The following is a 25,394-nucleotide window of genomic DNA, read 5'->3' as shown; positions in this document are numbered from 1 at the left end:
TCCAAAATTTAGTATCTTTTGCATTACATAAAAGAATTATACAATTTAATTATTCATGTTTCCAGCTTTTCATAAAAGCTGGTGGTGGAGACAACATCCCCAATCTGTTGGGCAACGATTTTCTTACTGATTAGGTTGCCTTCAGTGCATACCGACTCTATGTACGGTGATGCAACATGGTGGAATTGATGCTGTGTTTTTTTTTCTCTGTAGTACCTTGCAGCTCTACGTAATTGAATTTTAGCAGAAATTGGTCTGGTGGTTTTGTGTAAAGTAATTTTTATATGCTATATTTAATTTGTGCTTATAATTAGTATATTTTTATGTTGCGTCATTTTGCAGAAGGCTATAACATTAGTGATGAATTAGATATAACTGAATTTTTTGAACCTATTGCTTCCTCTTCTCCTGGACGTGTTTATTTTACAAGAAAGTGTTTAGATAAGCTTAAAGAAAATTTACGGTTTTCCCACTCGCTATCTAGTATAGAAGATCCCTCTGTTTCGGTTTTTCAGAATAGTGACGGTGTGTTTCAATCAGACATGGCTGAAGGTGGAAAGACGGATAACATAGGGGTTTTGTCACATATTTTCAGGCCAGAACCATTTTATGGGCGGATAGGCGATGATGTAGAGAGATATGTTGATCATTTTGAAATATTAGCCCAGGTGAATAACTGGTCGGATTTGAAAAAGAAGTGGATTTTAGGTTCTTTGATGAAAGGTCCTGCGGGTTATTGGTTTGACACACTTTCAAAACAGTCAGACTTCCCTGATATGACATACGCGCAATTTAAACAAAGGTTTCTTGATGCGTTTACGAATTCTTTGTTACCTCAGTTAACGGAACAGGAAATGAGGGCACGTAAGCAGAATGAGACTGAATCTGTAGTTTCGTACGTATATGCTAAGAGAAACCTTATACTTCGTAATGACAAAGATGCTCCGGTTACGAAACAAATTCAGCTTATTATAGACGGACTTATTCCTGAATACATGCGGTTAGCAATAAAGAAGAAATACGATACTGTGGAAGCATTGCTTCAGGATTTACTTGAGGAAGAAAAAGCTCGTGTGTTGCTTGAGCGTAAAGCGATAGAGAAAATCATGAGGAAAAATCCATTCTTAGCAAATTCTTCGATTCAGTTAAATCCTCCGGAGACTACAGCTGTGCAACAAACACATTTAGTGCAAACTCAGCCTTCTCAAGTTCCGACTCGGACTTTGAACTCTCCTGTTTCCGCTTCACAGCCGAGAGAAGAGTACAAAGATCAGTTAGCTGCAATTCAGAAACAGCTAAATCAGCTTACTCTAAAAGTAGATGAAAGTGAAAAACATACTGACCAGCGCAACTCATTTAGACGTAATAATAATAATAACAACTTTAGACGTAACTTTTCCTCTCGTAGGGGGAATGGCCAGAGATCACAACACAGTGAGTCTCGTGACCAGAATAATAGTGGCAATTCACGGAATTTCAATAGACGTCGTATAATTTGTCACAAATGTGGCAAAGAGAATCATTTTGCTCAGCATTGTAGGAGCAATTTAAACTAGTACACAGGGTTGATGATGAAGGGCCATTGACTCTTAAGCGTGTTAAAGTCCCTATATACATAGAACGAACTCTACCACATATTAACGCTATTATAAGTGGACAAGAGGGCCCTATTCTTCTTGATTCTGGTTCTCAGATTTCGTGTATAGGCTCTCACATGGTTCCACGAGGTGCTAAGTTAATGGGCACGCGTTCATTTTCAAAAGGAGTTACGGGGAACACTTTGTCAGTTAATAAGATAGCTCTAGTTCGATTCCGGTTGGGATCGCATATTTTTTGTCCTCCATTTAGAGTGGTTCCTACGTATACACATCCTCCACTTCTTGGACAGGATTTTTTGCTTGCACACAAGGCTAATTTAGATCAGAATGATTTGACTTTAGAAGTTACAAGGTTCGGAAAGATTCCGCCATCAACGTTGCCAACTTCTCCTCATGTTAATTATATGTCTCATGAATTTGCAACTTTAATCACACCAGTTTTTAAGGTTTTGTCTTCCGTTTGGTTGCCACCCGTACAAAAACATGTGTTCCAGTCACCAAATGTTTTGATTTAGTGGGTTCCAGAAATTGGTTGCAACCTAACAAGTTTTTAGCAAGTACTGTCAATTTGTTAGTGCAAGAGTCATATGTGGATAGTGTTAATTCACATATTTGGGTAACTAACCCCACCAAGAAGCGATTTCTTTTATGGCGGAATAAGATTTTAGGTAATGCGGTAGAAGATAGGGAAGAACATTTGTGTACTAACCTTACGCTTGAAAATGGTCCTCAACCAACCAAAAGTGATCAGTTTGACTGTACTAGAGTAAATGTGAATCCTGAACTGTCAGATAGTGAAAGACAACGTTCTTATGATTTAATAACGGAATTCAAAGATGTTTTTAGTTGGTCCCCGGACGATTTTTCTCAGGCCCGTGACTATGAGCATGAAATTCAACTAAAAACTGACCAGCCAATAAACGTCCGTCAATACACTATTCCGTATCATTTACGTGAAGCTGTTAATGAACAACTGCAGCAGTTACTTAAACAAAAGGTTATTAAAAATGTAGTAGCCCTTACAACAGCCCAATCATTTTAGTTCGTAAGAAAAATGGATCTTACAGATTTATTGCTGATCTTAGACAGTTGAACTCTTGTATTGTATCCACCGTCTTTCCCGTGCCACCTATTCAAGGCATTTTGGTACGTTCTAGTGGGAAAAAGTATATAAATATCAGTGACCTCTCGAGCGGTTTTTTTCAAGTGAAATTGACTGAAAAGAGTCAATTATATACTGCATTTTCGATTCCTGGTGACCAGCAGTATTGTTTTTGTTCGTTACCACAAGGGTGCATTACTTCCCCAGCTGCTTTGAACGATCTGATAAAGTTAACGCTTGCTGGTTTGGAGAAATATTCTGTGTATTATTATCTTGATGACATAGTGTGGGGATCGGATACGATTGATGAAGTTATTGAAACCACCCGAAAGTTATTCGAGAGATTGAGATGTAGAGGTCTAAAACTTTCTCCAGAAACAAAGTTAGGACACTTTTCTTTAGAACTTCTTGAGCATACTATTTCTCGTCATGGTGTGTCGATCTCTGATCGCATTACGGAATCCATTCGAAATTACAAGCGCCCGAGAACTCAGAAACAACTGAAGAGTTTTTTAGGACTGTGTTCTTTTGTGCGAAATTATATAAACAAGTTTTCAACTTTAACTGAAGATTTACAAAAACTGCTTAAAAAGAATGTTCCATTTAAGTGGACTGCTGTCCAGCAGCAGGCATTTAGCGGCTTAAGGATACCATTTGTTCAGCCCCAACTCTTATGCAATTTCACCCGCATAGAGACGTATTTGTTTATACAGATGCCAGTGTCCATGGATTTTCTGGATGTGTCCTACAACCTGAAAGTGACGAAACAGACGCTCCATTGGTTCCTATTGCGTTTTGTAGTCGTGCTGTGGGTCCCCATGAAAGAAAATATCATCCTTTTGAACTCGAATTAGCTGCATTGATCTTTACTCTTCGACGCTTTCGCTACTTTTTATTAGGTAGACATTTTTATTTACGAACCGACTGTAAGGCCTTAACGTACCTTCGTCAGACGAAAAATGTGGCTAAATTTGCACGGATTCTCGCTGAATTAGAGCAGTATAACTATACTATTTCACACATTCCTGGCAAGTCGAACACTTTGGTAGACAGTTTGTCAAGAAATGTGTTAGCGCCTCGAGACATCGACGACGAACAGAAAAATCTTGAAGATCCGCGAGTTTTCCACATCGAAATTGATGACACGTTGAAAGAAGAACAACGAAAGGATCCATATTTCAAGGATATCATTTTGTTTTTAGAAGGGCAAAATCTACAGGATTACACCAGGGAACGACATGCGTTGCGTTATGAGATGAAAGATGGAATTCTTTACCGTAAACATCGTGGCCCATCTGGCCCACAGTGTCTTGTTGTCATTCCAGCTACTCTTCGTGAAAAAGTATTTTTTTCCGCACACACTTCAACGTTGGGATCGTCACATTCTGGGTTTTCCAAGACATACCAGTTGTTACTGAGAACTGTATATTTTCCTCATATGAAGAAATTTATTGCTGCCCGGTGCCGCCAGTGCGAAGTATGTCAACGCCACAAGAAAGTCCCAGGATCGCCTCCAGGAACTCTTCAGATGATGCCATCGGTGGCCCCCTTCTATCGCCTGGGATTAGATGTAAGTGGGCCATACTCAGACGCTAATATTTTACGTCACAAATATTTAGCAATTGCAGTTGATCATAATACAAGATATGTTGTTACTGCTACTATTGGTGACCAGACAGCAGCAACTTTAGCTGATTTTCTTTATAATCACGTAATACTTCGATTTGGCCTTTGTAGAGAAATTGTACTGGGCAGATCAACGGCATTTACTGGTTCTTTATTCCAGGAGTTATGCAATATTTTGGACATAAGGATGAATTTTATAAATCCATACTATCATCAAACGAATGGTCTTACGGAAGTTATGGTCCGGAATTTGGAAGCGTTGTTAAAAAGAAAAGAGGACCCCATGAACCATGGAAGTTGGGTAGAGCATGTTTCTGCTGTGACCTTTTCTCAAAATGTGACCGTGAATCAATCCACGTCTTACAGTCCATTTTATCTTCTTCATGGATTTGAACCATACTTAGAACATCAGGCGATTATAAATGGACCTTGTTTTCATATTTCCAACGAGGAACGTTTAATAACTCTTCACGATATCAGAGAGAAGGCACAGGATAAATTATTTGACAGGTTTCGGACATCACAAAAGTCCTACGAGAAACATCATACAACAGTGACGTATAATGAGGGTCAGCGTGTGTGGATTTATGATCCAAAACCACGAACACCGAGTTTATCGAGGAAGTGGGAGTAAGATTTTGACGGAGAAAACATCGTTAAACGACACGTCATGGAGACACTTCGATACTTGAAGGTATTGTAATTAGCTGACATATTGAAGGAACTTTACATTTAAAACCACTGCAATTCTTCAAGACCTAACATTCTAGTCTACCTACCCAAATTCTGCTGCATCTTTTGAAATATGTATTTTGTGTATTTCATTTATTATTACAACATTAACCCTGTTAAAGCTACATCCAAAATTTAGTATCTTTTGCATTACATAAAAGAATTATACAATTTAATTATTCATGTTTCCAGCTTTTCATAAAAGCTGGTGGTGGAGACAACATCCCCAATCTGTTGGGCAACGATATTCTTACTGTATTAGGTTGCCTTCAGTGCATACCGACTCTATGTACGGTGATGCAACACAAGCATCAATAATTTATATGTTATATTTCTATTTATTTGCACGTACTTATAACCATTTTCCTTCAAAACAGCTAGTAACACATTTATAAAACACTTTGTGCCGATATGTACCATTCCAACAGTAGCTACGTGTGTCAGACCCCAAGGAAGCACATGATCCACAGTGCCTCTGCATAGCTGTGAAAGATGGCTTCAGTAGGTCTTTGCTGATGCTTACCAGTCACATCATTTTGTTTACGTGACGATATTGGCCATTATAGGAAGTGCTGCGCATCTTTTGGTCCGGATGTTGTTTCCGGGAAATGTCGCAATAATCTAGGATGATACATGCAGTTGGATCTGTCGCTGCGTGGTTGAAGTTGAACACCTCTCTCTGTCTGCGATATTCCCGGAGCTCAATATCTTGGTCCGTTTCGGTGACACGAATCCGGCACAAATTTCTGCCTCCATCATTCCTCATGAAAATTAATGATACACTACACGAAAAGTGAACTAACCACTACCTTCTATCATTTATGACCTCTATGTCTTCATCCTACATCGCATCAGAGCCGTTCTGACTGCGAAAGACGGCCAAATACCATAATAATTTGGTATGATGTATATTTATGTAGGTGTTTTTCATTTAATTAATAAGAGTTTGTAAATGACCTCTGAAAAACAAAACAAAATCATAAATTTTCCTACCTTTCCGGTAACCCTATACATCAATGGCAGAGCTTAGTTTAATAATATATGAAGGGTTAGAGAATAAATATAAGATATACCAGTAGATATAACTTTACAAGTAGGTATTCTGGTCTATTATCATAAAATTGACGTAGTTTAATATATTGGTTTTGGTTTGGATTTTAGCATATACCTTTAGAGGAGATGGGTAATTCCTACGTGCAGAAATTTTATCTTAAATTATATACAATAAATTGGATTATAACTTATTTTAGAACCCAACAACATCCTTGAGCAGAGGTTCCTAACTTTGTCTATATTTTGTATCCCTTGTTAATCATTTCCAAAGATTCTACGCTAATTTAGATAAATCATTTTTACTTAACAATACATATAATACTCGCTCCTTCCCAAGAAGGTTCTAAATAATTGTGTTGGAAGTGTGTACTTGTGAATGTTGATTGGTGGGAAGCGGCTAATGATGATTGTTAGTTCTTTCTTCGTTCGACTAGTATCTAATTCCCTCATTAAACTAAAACTTTTACCTTAGATCTAATGATTATACCTTGTTTACACCGTAAACAAGGTTATCTTCCTGGTTATTACAATTTATTCTTCGTGTACCCCTGAATGGTTTGCCGAGTATCCTCAATGATACATGTACTCCAGTTTGAGAATTGCTATCCTAATCATTTGTACTCTTTTTAGTTTGTGCTACGCCCAAAATGTCAAGAAGAGTACTAGAAGCTAACTGAGCACAAGTTGTAAATATTGTCATAGATGAACAAGGTACATGTAAACATTGGGCATTTTGTCACAGTGAAAGAGTCGCCAAGCAAAACACATCAGCAGTGAGTAAGGCAAATAGATCCCAAAAATAACAGTGTCTTCTCAGCACCATTGACACTTTACAGCAGAAGTATATGTCCTATTAAACTAATAATATAAGACAGTCATCATGCTAGCTTTTCTTTAAAAATAGAAAATAAATGAAGCTCATATTAGAATTTTAATTATATATTTCCTTGTTCATTATGATATGTATAACTGGCACAAGATGAAATTTGCATGCCATGCTGTGTTCGCTACTCCGTAATCATGTGCACTTGTAAAGCAAAGCAGTTTCTAACTTATATATATATATATATATATATATATATATATATATATAGCGGAAACAACATGAGTTCTTTGTACGGGAAGAATGGGTTTAAGGAAAATGTTTGAAATGTATATTTGAATCCCTTTTCCACCATCGTTATGACATAAATTTGATTCGAAATTAAATAATGAAAGCCCAGCTAGGTCCAAGTCTAACTATCTTTAAAAATTCATTTCAAATGGTGTCCATTTTTACTGTACGCAAATCAAAACAATGGTTACCCAAATGTTAACTATGATACGTTCAAAAATGTATTTTAAATAGTACAACCCTATCCTCACTTTCCCCATTTTATGAATACAAAATAAGAATTAAAAATATGATAGAAATTACCTCGTTTTCACGCCCCTTAAAAGCGTAAATTTCAGGAAGAGCTTTGACACGTACACAATTACTTTTAAAAATAAGTTTAGATATCTATAACTTGTTTCATCTATTTATAACTTGAAGAACTCCTGAAATATTCCATTATTGGCACATTTTTGACTAAGTAACAATGATGTCTGTGCTAACTACTTTCGAAAAATAATTTTAAACGGTTCAGTGTTGAGGATTTCGGTACAATGAATAAACAAATAACAAATATTCTGCCTTACATATAAGATTTTGTTAATAATTAGCTTTGAAATATCTTTGGTTTTATGTACGTTTTCTTTCTGAATTTTGATTTGATTTTTATCTTAGCGTTCCTTTTAGAGGCGAGGCAATATAAGATGTAGGATCCGTACTACATGAGCTCCCACTGGGAATAGAACCCCGGTTTCCCACACCAAAAGCGCGTACATTAACCGCTTAGCCAGGAAGGAGCTCACGTTTTTTTTCTACAGCAGGAGACGTCATTAAATTTATTCAGAATTTTTGGATATATTTAAGATAAAACATGCTACGAACATATATGTAGACCTCTCGTGTTGATTGCAGCAGGTGTTGAAAAGTATACTTTGATGGAGTCTTATTCATACTTAGATAGAGGTTATAGTACGTAAATACTTATATTTCGTGATGTTTCTCAGCTATATTTACGAAAATGAAAAGAAGAACGATTTGTCTATGATGTTGAAGAACTAAATTATGAAGATGAACTATAGAGACAAAATGAAATGAAATCTTTGAGTTTTACGTCTCACGGTTATGCCGGTTAGGCTAAAGGAGACGGTGATGATGAAAAATGAGTGAAGTGGTGGAATGAAGAAAGTGGGAGGAAACGGGAGAACCCCGAGGAAACCCAGGAACACGGTGTTTGTCCACCACAAAGTTCACTTGGCGCGAGCTGGGATCAAATGAGGGACTCCATGCGCCAGAGGTGAACGCTCTACCACTGAGCCACCGTGCCCCCCTAACTATAGAGACAGTATGATGCAGTCACTCTTTCATAATTACACATTGAAGTACATTGTGAGCCAAATACACTGTGAGCCAATCAATTACAAACACAATTATTGTTGGTAGTACTAAGAGGTTTAGTCCTATCGGAGATTTCTGTTGGTAACCTTCAATAAACCGACTTAATGGAACATTGATATATTGTGATGAGATCTATAACAAAATTTTATGAAGAGGGTGATGGGGATGCCAATGATGACCAACCTTAGAAGTTAGGTCTTAAATTAGTATTAGTAATTATCAAGTAAATCGATTTCCCTTAACTAAGTGGAAAATATCTTTAAAAGGCACGAAAGTTGTTTATTATTGAAAAAAATGTTACAAACATCATCCTCTAAGAAGTTCAAATCCTGTAGAGAATATTGAGATGATATCGTAATTTCTGCTGCATTATGTAATCTAAGTCTTGGTTTCAGAGTTTATTTGAATCTGGTAACTATCATAGGTGAGAAAATATACTCATTATTTTCATTCGTAACTGAGATGGTGTTACCGTATTTGCTCGAATATAAGCTCCACCGTAAAAAATCTTGTCTGTTAAGAGAATCAGTTTGTAATGTGGATACAAACACCCCTATAAGATCACAACTGTGAGATTCTCCTATTCGCTGATGATCTCAAATTATATTCTAGAATTAATTCAATTGAAGACTGCATACAACTACAACAAGACCTACAGCGAGTTTAAACATGGTGCGATGACAACAAATTAGTAATAAATGTATCCAAGTGTAAATCCCTTTCTTTTACGAGAAAAAGAAATCCCATCACCTTTGACTATACCTAAAAGAAACTAAATTGTCTAAATCAAGTACTGTCAAAGATTTAGGCGTTATTTTTGATCCTGGACTAAATTTCAATCAAAACATAGATATGATAACAAACAGCTCATATAGAAACTTAGGCTTAATTTACAGAATAGGGCAAGACTTCTTCAGTGAGACAACGTTTACAACACTTTATTTTACATATGTTAGATCAAAATTAGAATATTGTTCTACTATATGGACCCCCAATAATAAAAAACATTCTCAAGAAATAGAAAACATCCAAACTAAATTCTTGAAAATGTTTACATCCAAAAACCTAATTATTATCCCAAATATTTTTCCTACAATGATCTAGTAAAAAAACTTTAATTTTCAAACTCTAGAAAAAAGAAGACGGATGTTGGACTTGTTATTCTTATACAAGTTATTAAATAATAAGATTGATTGTATGGAGTTGGTCTCGAAAATATCATTGCGGATTCCCACTTGCAAAACCAGAGTAGGAAATACAGGAACATTTTATTGTGCGAAAGCCAGGAGCAATATATTATATAAATCCCCTATGTGGAGGCTGTGTAAATTATACAATGATAATGTAAATAAGCTTAATAAAGTGGATGTATTTAGTCTTTCAGAAAACAGGTTCAGATCATATGTGAAACAAGAAATTTTGTGTAGAAATAATTAAGAAATTTATATATGTAACATTTACTGTAGATGTACACAACACTGTAATTGGGCATTAAATCTGTTGTGTTGTATATTAAATAAATAAATAAATCCGCGCGACTAGCACACCAACAGTTTATCATTGGAAGCAAAATCAGTAACTTGTTATAAATATCTTTCCATATAATTAGCGGTATCACCTCAAATGTTCTGATTTTTTTTTGACAAATACTATGCTCCAACCAGGGGCGGATCCAGGACAGACTTCTGGGGAGGCGGTGGGTTGTAATATTGTTACTTAGAGCTACTTTTAAGAGCTCCAAACTCTGGGATAGGTTTTATTTATATATAAAATAAGAAAGTTTCCTCTTCTGGGAGGGGTCAATAGTCCCGATCGCCCCCTCCCTGGATCCGCCTCTGGCTCCAACTTACAGTGTTATGAACTCAAAAACAAACGGTAATAAAACTTTATATTTTCAGGATGTTGTCGTAATGTCATTACTGTTACGGGCTATGTATATCTAACGAAATAGGTTCTAAGCTAAAAATAGGAACAATAAAACAACTCCGAAAAAGTAATTTAAAAATGTCTAGCATAGTTTTGTAAAGTAATTTAAAAATGTCTAGCATAGTTTTGTATCATTTTTCCAAAAAATGTATTAGGTAAATAGTAGCCGTACATTTAGAAAGAAGAACTGCAATCGAGTAAAGATGGCGGTATATTTTTATTTTCTTAAAATTACACATACTTGGCTTCTTTGATTTGGTTTCTGCTAAACCTCCCGTATTGGTTGCATTTTTCTTCCAAAATATCCTACTCCAACTCTTAATGCGTTAGTTAAAAAGTCTTTTTATAGTTTGACAACAAGAAGCATCAATCCGAACAATTTGTGCCAAGATTCTCTCTCACATATACGTGGGAGTCAAAGTAAACAGAGAAACGACCAAGAAAAGCTACATAAGAGTGCACACTTTTATTTTTGTCACAGAAAATTACTTTGAATCCAAGCACTCCACTTTTACAAGCCCACACAAATACTTATTGTATTCTTCCATTCTGTCAACTTAAGCTAATCCTATCCTTACCGAAAACCTATGTCATTAGTTGTTTATTACGAGCACAGGGAAGGGAAACTAAAGGGATACACTTCTTTCCGGTGCGCACTGAGTGGGTTGATGATGGTTTATAATGAATAGTTTTCGTGGTCTCCAGGTGTCATCTGTTTCAAGGGAAATATGATCCACGAACTGACAGCTCAAGACCACTTTTCAACCCTGTTAGTAAAACCCTGTTTTGGTAACTATCCAAAAAACCTCCGGGAAGATTCATTCATCACAGGGAACGCGAAATTGCAACTTGGATACTGCAGTAGCTGCTGGGTCTTCGTGTTGTCACACACACAGAGATTGAAGGGGACGAGATAGAGGTCATATATACACATACCAAGTCACTACCTATATTTGTCTTCATCTGCTTCTAGATGTGGACAGCAGGATATAAATCTTCAGTGTTTGGCATGAATGCACACAGATTCATATTTGCTCTGGGTCAGTTATTGCGTGTTTCTGCTTCCACGAAGTTTACCTACTTAAAGTGTTATAAGGCTACAAAATTGATGTTTCCATCAAGAAAATATACGGAAACTTGATGAGAATATGTGTATTGTGATTTTAAGGATTACTTTTGTCACTATAAAAGAAGAAAACATAATAAACACTTCCCCACCTCGAAACAGTTTACATATTGCATTATTCAGACAATAAATTAAGCAATTTAGTCGCAATATTCATGCTACTATTCCACAAGTTTCCGAATATTCATTTCTTCAGCATTGTGATTCTGAAGAAACATAACGGGTCACACTACATGTCGTGGAAATGAGTAAAAAACTGTACCATAAAATTTATGTTGATGTATTTATGTATGAATGCTTTTGAGTGAAGCGTATGAGCTATTATGTTTAATGTTATATGTTTTGTCCTTTATGTCACGTACCCGTCAAGAAGGACGAAGGAAAAGTTTGCCATTAAGTGTTAATTTTTTTTTAAGATAGTAGATGACTCTAAAGACTGTGTTTAAAGAAAATATGGCAATAAACTGGCTATAAATTAAAACCAGAATGGAACTGAACTAAACCTGACCCCGCATGCTAACACCCAATCTTTAGATAAATAACTATTAAAGTGTCTTTTAAACAACTAGATAAAAACAAAACGACAAGATAAATTTTCAAATAAAAAAGGTGGGTGGAAGCAGCGGAGAACATTAAAACATCTTACAACAGTCGAAGATCCGCACTAACAGGAATCAGAGCACTTCTGGAAGTATGGGACTGGAAGTTGTGGTATAAGTTGTTTTCCTTCTTCTTGTCCTATCTTGTGCTGTGTATAGTTTAGCAAAATCGAGTATCCAGTAAGAGAACAATCTACTCTACTTGTCACTTCTACTATACTATTTGTTAATTCTGGAAAGCAACAAAAAGCTGCAACTGTTAATAAACATTTTTGTTTAAATTGAAGTTATTATTCATTAGCCGACCTTTTAATGATCAAAGTTAACAGCTAAATTGTATCTCAGAAAGATTTAAAATCAATTATTTAAAGACTGAAACATTTATATTATATTTTAATATACTGCGGTAAATGTATAAATAAAGATTATGTTCTCTACTCCTACACTACAGTATTGATAATTATTTTGAGCAGAGATTAATTCTTCCTTACTTGATATAATATAATTATATATAAAGGTTTTTGTTGATAATTACTACAATTAATATTATGTTTACATAAGAGCACCTGCGTATATTTTCAGGTTTTTTTTTTTTTTTTTTTTTTTTTTTTTTTTTTTTTTTTTTTTTTTTTTGTTTTATGGATAATCACCACCCACCAAGAATTATCTCAAACGAGAGAAGTATTCGAATATGTTTGTTGAATTTAGCTTCTGCAATAATTTACACAAAATTTCCTGTTTATACGAAACTATTCCATGATTATTTTTACATATGATAGAGTTGCCACTTATTTTGGTTTGTTTATTGGTCTGTCTGCTTCCAAACAATAAGAACAATAAATAGCTTTGCATTATTCTGTGCTTGTATGCAGTAGCGTAACCAGGATGTGTGTTTGGGGGGGGGGCAAGTGTTGTTATAGGTACATATAGAAAAATTACAAACAAAAAAATATATAAACATAAAAGTATATAAAAAAATTAGAAACATCAAAGTACCAAAGTATATTGTCGGACCTCTTTGGGGGTGGTCCCTCTGCCCCCCTTCCCTACGCCACAATACATGATATGTGTTATTTTTTACCGGAGAGCAAAAATAGTGCACCAGTGAAAACAGGATATATACTGCTAAATAGATAAATTGTAATTAAGAAATTATCACATGTTTTAATTATAAATCTCAATGTAACTATAAGTACCGGGGTGAAAAATCGGAAAATGGTTAGAACGAAAAGATATACTTTATTTATTTATTTATTTATGAAATTATTTTACATGGCAAAGTTAAGGCTCTGCAGCCTTCTCTGAGCACTTAACCACGTGCATACGTTCTTTTATTTTTTTAAAAAAGAAAAATATTAATACACAAAATTATAAATAATTACAAAAGAATTTCAACCGCATACTACATGGAATAGAATATACTACTTAAGTAAAAAAGAAATAGTTAAATACTGAAAAACACAAAATGATGTAAAATAGAAGACAAGAAACAAAACACGCATCTGTGAAGAAAGAATACAATTCAAAATAAAAATAACGATGAGAAATATGAGTTAAATGTAGTATATAGCGATACTTAAATACATACATATATATATATATATATATATATATATATATATATATATATATATATATATATATATATATATATATAGATAGATAGATAGATAGATAGATAGATAGATAGATATGTTGTTGAAGTTAACAAGAGTTATTAATTGCATGTGTTCATGTTCATTGATAGCTAATTAATAGTCTGGTAAGATGGAATGCCTCATGTGCCACTCATATCTTTGCTTAAGAGAAGGGAATTCATATATTTTTAAAATTTGGCAACTGTTGAAACATTATGTACTAACAGAGATAAACTGTTCCAAAGGCGTGTAGTACTTGCTCTCAAGGATTTAGAGTATGGACCCACTTGTGACGGGATGGAGAACAAGATATTATCTTTGTGCCTCTATTGTGAAAGTCCGATAAATACAGTGTGTTTCAAAACAACACCGACAACGTTTGGAAGGTGATTCTTGACACCAAGATAAGGCGAAAAGTATAGACCAAGCTGGGTGCACAAAGGCTTCCTTTCGGAGTTATAGGCTGCAGAAAACATGAAAATATGAACTTTAGTTCCAAAACTACGGGACCTACGGTAGTCGGGCCAAGACTTCACTTAGGAACTAACATGTGTCCTATCCAAATATCTATGTTTCAGAATTCTGCGGTACTTCCGGAATAATTTTTATAGAGGTAGTTGGCGAGTACTTCAAATTATATGCCCGTAGCGAAACTCCCTCTATAAAAATTGCTGCGTGAGTATCTTAGGATTCTGAAACATGGATTTTTGAATGGGGCACATATTAGTTCCTAAGTCAAGTCTTGGCCCGACCACGGTAAGTCCCATAGTTTTCGAGCTATGAACCTTTAAATTTCATTTTTTCATGTTTTCGGCAGCCTACAACTCTGAAAGGAAGCATTTGTGCACCCAAGTTAGTCTATACTTTGCGTCTTATCTTAGTGTCAAGAATCACCTTCCAAACGTTGTCGGTATTGTTTTGAAATACCCTGTATAAGAATCTACGCACTAGATACGATAGTTTGGACGTAGTAAGTATTTTGTACAAGAGGGTTAGATTATACAAATTTATTGTTTCTACTGGTTTTCTTATAAAATAGTTTGAGATGTTCACTGTAATTTAAATCGAAAATAAATCAAACGCAAGTGTTTTGCACTCTTTGCAAGCGATTTGATTGCCTATAGAGATAGGCTGCGTCGCAATTGTCAAGATGTAAAACCACGAGTGACTAACTAGAAAAGCTTGATCTTTAGAGACATCGGATAAGAAATTTCTCGCAGATTTATTTAGATGACAAAATATACTGATAATTGTAATTACACAAAGATGATGTTCATTTTGCTAGTTCAAATACAAACTGTTCATATAATTGAAATGTTAATTCATTAACAAACACCTTAACAAATTGAAAGTGGGACGGCTTGTTACATAAAGACTAAAAGAACTTTGTAATACTATCCGTTTGGTAATCGCGTGGAACATTCCATCCTACATTTTATACGCTTCAATATGTCTTAACATTATACACATCAATACTCCATTTCAATTAACTGTAGGAACTTTTTACGTTCATGTAACTAATTAATTAGTTTTATTCAGAAAACTAATTACATTTATAAGGAAATTTTGAGGTTTTCCTTGTATGCTTTCTGATGTAATTGAGTTTTTCATTTATCTATTTATGATCTCCTCTAGAAATATTACAACGGTTTGTTTCACTTCTATTGAGATATTTCCTAAATTTTTATTCAACTTCCGATGTCTAATATCAGTTTTTAAGGTTTTTGCCTGTTCCAGCTTAATATTTTATGTCACTATATCATATGGAGATCCTGTTTATTATTCCAATTTATGTAAAAGAAAAAAGTCATATATATATATATATATATATATATATATTTCCTGTCTAGAGAATTAAGAAACTAAGTAAAGATATTTATGTTATTTCATGAATTGATCTATACAGCAGATTTATTTTATGTAATAATTCATTAAGTTTGCTCTTTCTTGTGTCTGAATGGACATAGTGACACAAAACCGAATATCATATTGTTCCATTTTTTTTAAAAAAAAAAGTATAAAGTATTATCTAAGCAGATTACTCTACGTTCTTCAGTACCCTATATTATGACTTATCTAACTAACGTCAACAAATATGAAACACCCTGAAAACAGTAGAGAAATTATAAATTGCATAGGCAGAGATGGCAAAGATGACGTACGATTGGATTTTCAACCATATTGGGTTTATTGTTGTTCCTCTAAATAGGGAGAATCGGTGTTTCCTCTGAACCCAAATGAAATTTGTTCAGGAATTGTCTTAATACCAGACCGTGAGCCAAAAGGAAAAGGTACTACATTGATGCCTGACCGAAATCTAAGGTCAAAATAAGGATCTGATTCACAGAGGGCGTAATCAGGGGAGAAAACGCAGTATTAACTGCACATAGACAACTTCATAATCCTGCCAAGGTACAGTATTCAGTAGTAATCTTTGTTTTAAGTCTTCCCGTGTTATTCACACAAAGACAATTGCGTATTCCTGCCAGTGTATACAATCTACTAGAAGCCCATAGGGACGAAAGTCGCTGAGGTACTTAATGCTAAGATTTTATAAACCTCAATGTGAGTCGAATGCAAAGAGAGAACGGCAGTAATTTACGAACAATGAGCAAAAATATACCTGATGCAAGTGTTGAGTACATGCTGTAAGTTGGAATTCCATCCAGAGCAACAAGGAACGTGGGACAATCTCTGGAAGAACACTGTTTGAATTCCAATTGACACTAAGGCAAAAGTGTATACATGTGTACGCAGTAAAAACCCATTCGTGTGCACCAAATAATGTGTGACGATATTTCGAACTAGTGTAATTAGTACACGTTATCTTATAAGGAACCCCTTGAGTGCGAGGTCACACGTGCAGTCTCTAGTAAGGCTAATTGGAAAGTGTACAGTGAATAATGACAGAAAAAATAGCTGCTAATGACTCACCGTGTACATAAGGAAGGCAACGGAAAATACGTGTCCGGGAGGTGCAGAGATCAATCTTCTATTGGATATATGGATTACACTTCACAAAATGGACATCATCGACATTCACGAAATGTTCAAAACAGATTATTAATTTGTATCATGAACAAAGAATGAAAAATGACGCAACACAGTGATCACAAACGTTCGCACCATCAAGATCGAAGGCGAACATCTTGGTAGTTAGAAACCGGTCAAGACGTTCAGCTAGGTATCCACTCTTAAAGAATGCATGTAGAATCATATTAGTATAACGGGTGCCGTCACATTCCATCAGTTCTCATCTCCCCGTTATATCAGTATGACTCTACATGCATTCTTTAAGAGTGGATACCTAGCTGAACGTCTTGAGCGGTTTCTAACTACCAAGATGTTCGCCTTCGATCTTGATGGTGCGAACGTTTGTGATCACTGTGTTGCGTCATTTTTCATTCAGTGTTTATGATACAAAGTTATTAATCTGTTTTGAACATTTCGTGAATGTTGACGATGTCCATTTTGTGGACTGTAATATATATGTCCCATAGAAGATTGATCTCTGCACATCCCGGACACGTATTTTCTGCCGTCTTCCTTATGCGTATGGTGAATCATTAGCAGCTAATATTTTATCTGTCATCATTTTCACTCTACACTTTCAAATGAGCCTTACTAGAGATTGCACTTCCGACCTCGCACTCAAGGGTTCCTTGTTAGATAAGCAAAAGACGAAGATTAAGTTGGCGAAGCGGTGTGGAGAAGAAAGGTAGCGTAATGCATATGTGTGGTTGTGAGTTGAATGGCAATGTGTCCTTGTAGTGTATGTTCATGTATGTTCACCCCTTTGAAGATAAATAATATACAATTAAGCATTACAGTTTATATACATATATACAATTATTCAAATGTGCCATGAAAACAAATATTTAACAAACGCCACCATTAAAATAAGACACTGACAAAATATATTTATTAGTTAAAAAGAAAAATACACTCCTTTATCTTGCTTGAAAAGTAAACATAAAAACTGTATACAAATAATACACTATTACACAAACCAAATAATATCAAGAATAATACTATTAATAATAATAGTTTTAACTATGAAAACACTTTTTATACATAGGTTTATAAAGTTATGTGCTTCTATATTCTGACTATCTGAATGAAAAGGAGAAGGAATCAGTTATTTTAATTGTCAAGAGTGTTAGCGGAGGGCAACAGATCAAAAGTTCAAGATTAACGAATGAGGTTTCGTGTTGATAATAAGGATTGCTGAACAGGATTGGAATGTCTTATTTTCTTCCTCTTCTTAAAAAAATAAGTATCTTCATATTGACTTATTTTTTTACAATACTTTCTCATTGCTTTTCCGTTGTACTGAACTTATCATTGTAGGGGAGTTTTAGTCCTCTACATCTCAATGTGAAATCCGAACCACAATGCTTCCACTGGGCATCCCACGCCAAAGGCGTGTAGGCTATCTACATAGCCACTAGGGGATTCTTGTTTTTCTTATTAAAAACAATAGTATTATTTTTCTTATTGAATCCAATACTATTCTTTTTCTTCTCAAATAAAACAATATTCCTTTTCTTATTAAATCCAACATTATTTTTTTCTTATTAAATCCAATACTATTATTTTTCTTATTAAATCCAATAATATTCTATTCCTTATTAAATCTAATACTATACTTTTTCTTACTAAATCCAATACTATTCTTTTTCTTATCAAATCCCATGCTATTCTTTTTTTCCTAAATCCAATACTATTCTTTCTTCTTATTAAATCCAATACTATTCTTTTTTCTTATTAAATCCAATACTATTATTTTTTTTATTAAATCCAATTCTATTTTTTCTTATTAAATCCAATACTATTCTTTCTTCTTATTAAATCAAATACTATTATTTTTTCATATTAAATCCAATACTATACTTTCTCTTATTAAATCTAATACTATTCTTTTCCTTATTAAATCCAATACAATTCTTTCTCTAATTGAATCCGATACTATTCTTTTTCTTATTAAATCCAATACTATTCTTTTCCTTAGTAAATCCAATACTATTCTCTTTCGTATTATATCCAATACTCTTCTTTTTCTTACAAGTAACGTACAGAACAAGGCAGGATCAGATCCGACTCGAACTTCGCTCAGAGGAAACATAATAAAAAAGAAGAAAAATATCAAATTGGTGCTGCCCCGTCCAGAAACACCGGAGATATGCACCGCAATATAACACATCACGCAACTAAATGATATAAGGAAAACATCGCAAGATACCCGTTTATGTCGAAACGGAAAGGATGGGCAGCACTGAGATGACATCAAGATATTTCATATGCTATAACACTGACTTGGCGGCCATCTTAAATGCCGTGATCTTGGATATAGCGTAAGATATTGAAATGAGAAATGGCGTGTGTGATATATTAATATAAGGTAAAATGCAAAAGGAAAACCAATGATGTAATCGCGAAAAACATATGTGTAATGCTGCGGACGGGATGAAGTGTAGAAGACTCGGGAAAAACAAACGTGTATTCGAAGGACAGAATAATAGGGCAAGACCCCACAACAATCGTACGTGACAAGTAACAGCAACACAGTGTCTGTGCATAGAAGTGTATCCACCTTGACAGATTATGCCTTTCGAGGATATTGGGATTCCGTTTGAAACAGTGAAAATCACAGTTTCAACCCGCGATACGAGCACTCGTTTGGAGATTACATAAACTACAAGGGACTATCTCTTATGGAACAGCAATTCGGCAGCTCGCTCCGGAGTGTAGGAGATATCATCTTGGATTGGTGATCAAAAGCTCGACATGCCTGGGATTGAAGCCCACTTCTGGACAACGTTTTGTACGTTTCTTGTTCAATTTTCTTGTTGTTTCGTGTGAACAAGGGACATTTCGGCCCACGTTTGTTTAAACAACACTATCTGAAACAAAGTGTGAACGGATGAGAAAGACTAGACATGTTCTAGGTTACATTTCTTTACGAATGTTCCTTTTCCTTTGCGAGGTTTGCTACACCGTTTTTCGACGGTCCCAAACAGTCTCAATATCAGGGAAAGGCAGAGTTCTGCATTGACTTGATGAGTTCCATGAGTTGTTACAGTGTCCCGTTAGAAGGCTAGTTTACCACACAATGAGACGACTCGAATTGTGTCTACTGGTTTCCAGAGTCTCCCATCCACATTCACTTCTGTTACATCGTGGCTGTTCAAAATCTTCAGCATGTGTTCAGTTGCTTGTCGTTCGTCAGCTATCGGTTCTGTCGATTGGACGTACAATTGTTTTGGAAGTACACTTTGCATCGGGAACGCCACACTGATAGTGTTCGCCATTGCAGCTCTACACTCGTTTGTAGATGAACTATACTGCGGAGACGTTCACTATACAAAATATTGCGCGTTTTGGCTTGCGTATGCCACAGACACACTATCGTTTCTCACTGGCCGGCCTCTGCTGTCACGTTCACTTCGCTCTATATGTGCCAGTGAAACCAGCAGACACAATTCGAGACTTTCATTGCGTGGTAAAGTAGCCTTCTAATGAGATCATGCAACAACTAATGGAATTCATCGAGTCAATGCAGAACGCTGCCTTTCCCTGATATTGTGACTGTTTGGAACCGTCGCGAAACAGTGTAGTAAATCTCGCAAAGGAAAAGGAACATTCGTAAAGAAATGTAACCTAGAACATGGCTGGTCTTTCTCATCCGTTCACACTTTGTTTCAGATAGTGTTGTTTAAACAAACGTGGGCCGAAATGTCCCTTGTTCACACGAAACAGCAAGAAAATTGAACAAGAAACGTACAAAACGTTGTCCAGAAGTGGGCTTCAATCCCAGGCATGTCGTGCTTTTGATCACCAATCCAAGATGATATCTCCTACACTCCGGAGCGAGCTGCCGAATTGCTGTTCTATAAGAGATAGTCCCTTGTAGTTTATTTAGTCTCCAAACTAGTACTCGTATCGCGGGTTGGAACTGATTTTCACTGTTCCAAACGGAATCCCAATATCCTCGAAAGGTATAATCTCTCATGGCGGATGCACTTCTATGCACAGAAACTGTTTCAGTTACTTGTCACGTACGATTGTTGTGAGGACCTGCCCTATTATTCTGTCCTTCGATTACACGTTTGTTTTGCCCGAGTCTCCTACACTTCGCCCCGTCCATATCATTACACATACGTTTTTCGCGGTTACATCATTGGTTTTCCTTTTGCATTTTACCTTACATATATATATCACACATCACGCTTCTCATTTCAATACCTTAATCTATATCCAAGATCGCGGCTTTCAAGGTGACCGCCAAGTCATTGTTATAGCATATGAAATATATTGATGTCATCCCCAGTGGCGGCGATTGGACGTTAAAAGTGGGGGGGGAGAGATGATTTGAATATTTGTATATAAATGTTAATTTCCCTGGTTCATGCTAACACGTTGTCTGACGGAGCATTGTATAAGTAATAGAATACTATCTTTTTTCAGTTAAAATACCGTACATCATATTTCATATTTGTTCAAGTGAATTGAAAAGAGCAACGCAAATAGATACTATCCCTTTGTATTCTTAAATAACGAAGGTGTAAAAAGAATTTTGAACATTTTAAAATTGTGTCTCGAAAACTGTAAGATCAGATTATTTAATACCAAATTTGCAAAACAAATAAATAGAAAGAATGATATTAATCATAGTAATGAATAATGAGGCTTGTTTTGCAAAAGTTGAATTGAAACTGTGGATTAATGAACAGCTTTCATTTTTAATTCCACACATGCTAATAAATGTATGTTATTACTCTTAGAAAATGAAAGACAGTAAATATTACAAGCATATTCTACGACATTTAAAGAAATATTTGCTTATGCAGCTTCCAGAAACATGTTCGTTGCCATTAGATGCAGTTTTCACTTTCTTGGAATACATGAAAACTCAACAATACTTAGAATCACTCCACACTCCAGTTATACAAAATAATCCTAAAACCTAGAAGTATGTTTAATTCACTAAATTTAATTGTATATACACTCATACATCCCTAACACACCACTTCACTCGTATATTACACTGCAAAACAATGGAAAAGTAGAAGTTGTATCTTATTACTCTCTTGTTAATTAATATGCCTTACTTTAGAAACAAGAAAAGACATTTTAGGAACTGTCATTTTTTTGTGAAATTAAAGAATAATTTTAAAATACTTTTCTTGTTTTGCGAAATGTTCTCTCAATTAGTTTCAAAATGGCTGATTAATATATCGAGCCCTTGTAAGCAGAAGTGAAAGTACGCTGGAATTAGTGCGCTCCCATAGGTTAATTTTTGCGTTATTTTCTGTGGCAATTAAAATGTAATTCCTGCAGCTTTTTTAACCCCACAGGAAGACAACCAATACGTACTCACGCATCGGCAAATATATGACATCATTTTTTCTATGAATAAATAATACATACAATAACTTTACATTTCGAAATTAATCAATATACATTAATGTGTCACTTCAAAAAAGTGGGGGGGGGGGCAACTGACCCCTTTTACCCCCCCCTAATCGCCGCCCATGGTCATCCCTGTGCTGCCTATCCTTTCCGTTTTCGACATAAACGGCGTATCTTGCGATGTTTACGTTATGTCATATTGTCGCGTGGTGTGTTATATTGCGGAGCAAATCTCCAGTGTTCCTGGATGGGGACAGCTCCAATTTGACATTTTTATTCTTTTTTATTATATGTCCTCTGGGCGAAGTTTGAGTCGGATCTGATCCTGCCTTGTTCTGTACGTTGCTTGTTAGTAAATCCAATAATATCCTTTTTCTTTTTAAATGCAATACTGTTCTTTCTTCTTATTGGATCCAATACTATTCTCTTTCTTATTGAATACAATACTATTATTTTTCTTATTTAATCCAGTAATCTTTTTCTTATTAAATTCTATATTATACTTTTCCTACTCCAATACTATTCTTTTAAATCTGCTGTACATACAATAACTTTAATAAAATAATTTTAAAGCAAGAATAAAAGTCTTTTCTTAAATTATTGTTTGTATATTGTGCAGAAGAGAAACACGAGCGAAAATTATTTTCTTTTACTGTAGCAAAAGAGATTAAACTAATTTCCGTTCCATTAACAGAAAATATATTGTTTTCATCTCTTATTTTCTTTGTTAAAGAAGGCGTTATGATTTATTTTATTTTACCAAGGTTCGACTTTCAATTTGATTCCTCTTTTATTCCCATACATATGAGTGTTCGTTTCGGTTTTTCCAATTTCAAATTTACTGCAAATGAATACCCCATTAAAACAACAACATTTCCAACACCAGGGATAAATTCGCCATTTGCTGTTTTCGATCCTCGTTGTGTAGGAAATAATTGGTTTCATTGAAAAAAAAAAAAAAGCAGAAGAGAATTTGCTCTTAACGATACCTGTTTTTAAAAAAAGGATAGAAAGGAAAGCATGAAATCGGTATAAAAAGAAGATAAAAGTGAGGTCGTAATATGTGGCTTCGATAAACGATATATATATATATATATATATATATATATATATATATATATATATATATCATACGAAAGTATAAAATAATTGGAAACAAGGATTGCTCTGTTTAGAGGGATTTCAAAGTTGCGTTAATGGAAACACAGACTCATCTTTCGTAACTGAAACACTACTCGTATTGGTTAAATCTTTATCGGAAGATTCCCTTCCCTCCAGTTTGTTTTATATTTTCGGTTTCAATTTACTTAATTGGAGTTCAAACGTAGATACAAACAAGAAATTATTTTCTTCCAGAGCACCAGTGGTTATACTCAAGCTTTATGAGTAAGTTTCTAAAATGGATTGGAAATAGCATTAAAAAAAGGGAGTATCTTAAGTTTATTGAACAGAGTTGCTAAATCACTAGATTTAGGATTCATCCTTGTTTTTATTGTTGTTATTCAAATCTATGTGCTGTTATACGGCAGTTTTGCGACAGAAAAATCAGGACAGTGTTCTGATATCAATGTTTATAGTAACCGCAGTACAGAAAGTATGGTTATTACAATAACCCAAGTAGTCGAAACGAGTATAATGAATAGTCATGTTACATCAACCACATTGGCATTTTGACTATAGTTACAACAAATCTTTTATTACCTGAACAGCCTCAATAAAGCTTGCGAAGGTCTCAAGAACTATTCAATATGATATTTCAAATTATGTTACATGTTATAAGCACCTTGGTATAGTTAATAGCATAAAAATGATTTTTTCAGTAATTCTTTTTTGTTGACCCAGCTACAACGATAAAGTTGCAATTTATTTGTAATTAATTTATAATTTATTTGTAAATGTGCTTAAAATATACCTGTACCAGCTATTATGAATATGGATCAGAGGCGAACTGTGTGAGCAGTTATTTGTAATTGAAAGAAATATGTGTTAATCTTTTTTTCGATTGTCATTTTTTTATACCGTTGCTATGGTGATGTGTAATATAATGAGTGGTAATATCCGACAGGTTGTGTAATGAATCAGTCAACGAATAGAATTATTCGTAAGTTTTAATAATTAAATAATATAAAAGCAAATAATTATATTGACTTGTCTTATTACATATTGAACCAGGTAGTTTAATGGTGTTACGTGAACCTATTCTAGTTAATATATTTGTGTGTTAAAAGTAAATAAACTGTATATATGAAAACAACACTTCTATATGCAATGGAATAATTTATTGTTCCATAATTAATGGTGCCTTTCAACTGCGGGACCTTGTGAATGTCTTGAAGTTAAGTAAAGACGGGGTATTGAAAATTTGTAATAAGACGTATGAATCTTCAGTTTACATATTTACGCAGTGGTCGAAAAATCGAACGTAAAGTAAATATGGCAAGTGAACAAATTAATGATCAAGTACTGTCAGACAATACTCAAGAATCCATGTCTCAATCTGTGGATAATAATCAAATTTTGCAAATGTTTAAGCAATTAACACAACAAATCAATGATCTTAAGCAAGATCAAACACAGAAGTTTGAACATTTTCAGCAAAGTCAATCGCAACAAATCAATGATCTTAAGCACGATCAAACTCAACAAATTAGCGATCTCAAGGAAGACCTTAAAAATAGGTTAAATCAGCAAACTTTAGACTTTGAAGAGAAGTTTGAACAGTTACAACATTGTCATGAAAATAAACTGAAAGCTATTCAACAAGAATTTGTGCGTATGAATTAGGGTATTGTGACTAAATTTGAAAAATATGATGAAAAACTGGAAGAAGTTGAACATAAGATCGGTGAATTTCAAGATTCCATAAATGGATTAGAATCTATGGTATGCGTACATGAAACTCACATCAAGCGACTACAAGAAGAAGTCAACATTATCAAAGAGAAATGTATTCCTGAAAGTACGTCCCAAGAAGATGGACCTAGTCATATAATACACCCGGTGTCTACTAATCGTCATCCTAATCACCAGCGTCGCCAAGTGTTGGAAAACAACAACTCTACCAGTGGTGAAGAGGTTAGCACTGATTTTGAGAG

Source organism: Thermobia domestica, chromosome 12, assembly GCF_964235325.1.
Source record: "Thermobia domestica chromosome 12, izTheDome1.hap1.1, whole genome shotgun sequence".
Lineage (NCBI taxonomy): Eukaryota > Metazoa > Arthropoda > Insecta > Zygentoma > Lepismatidae > Thermobia > Thermobia domestica.
This window is presented reverse-complemented; position numbering follows the sequence as displayed.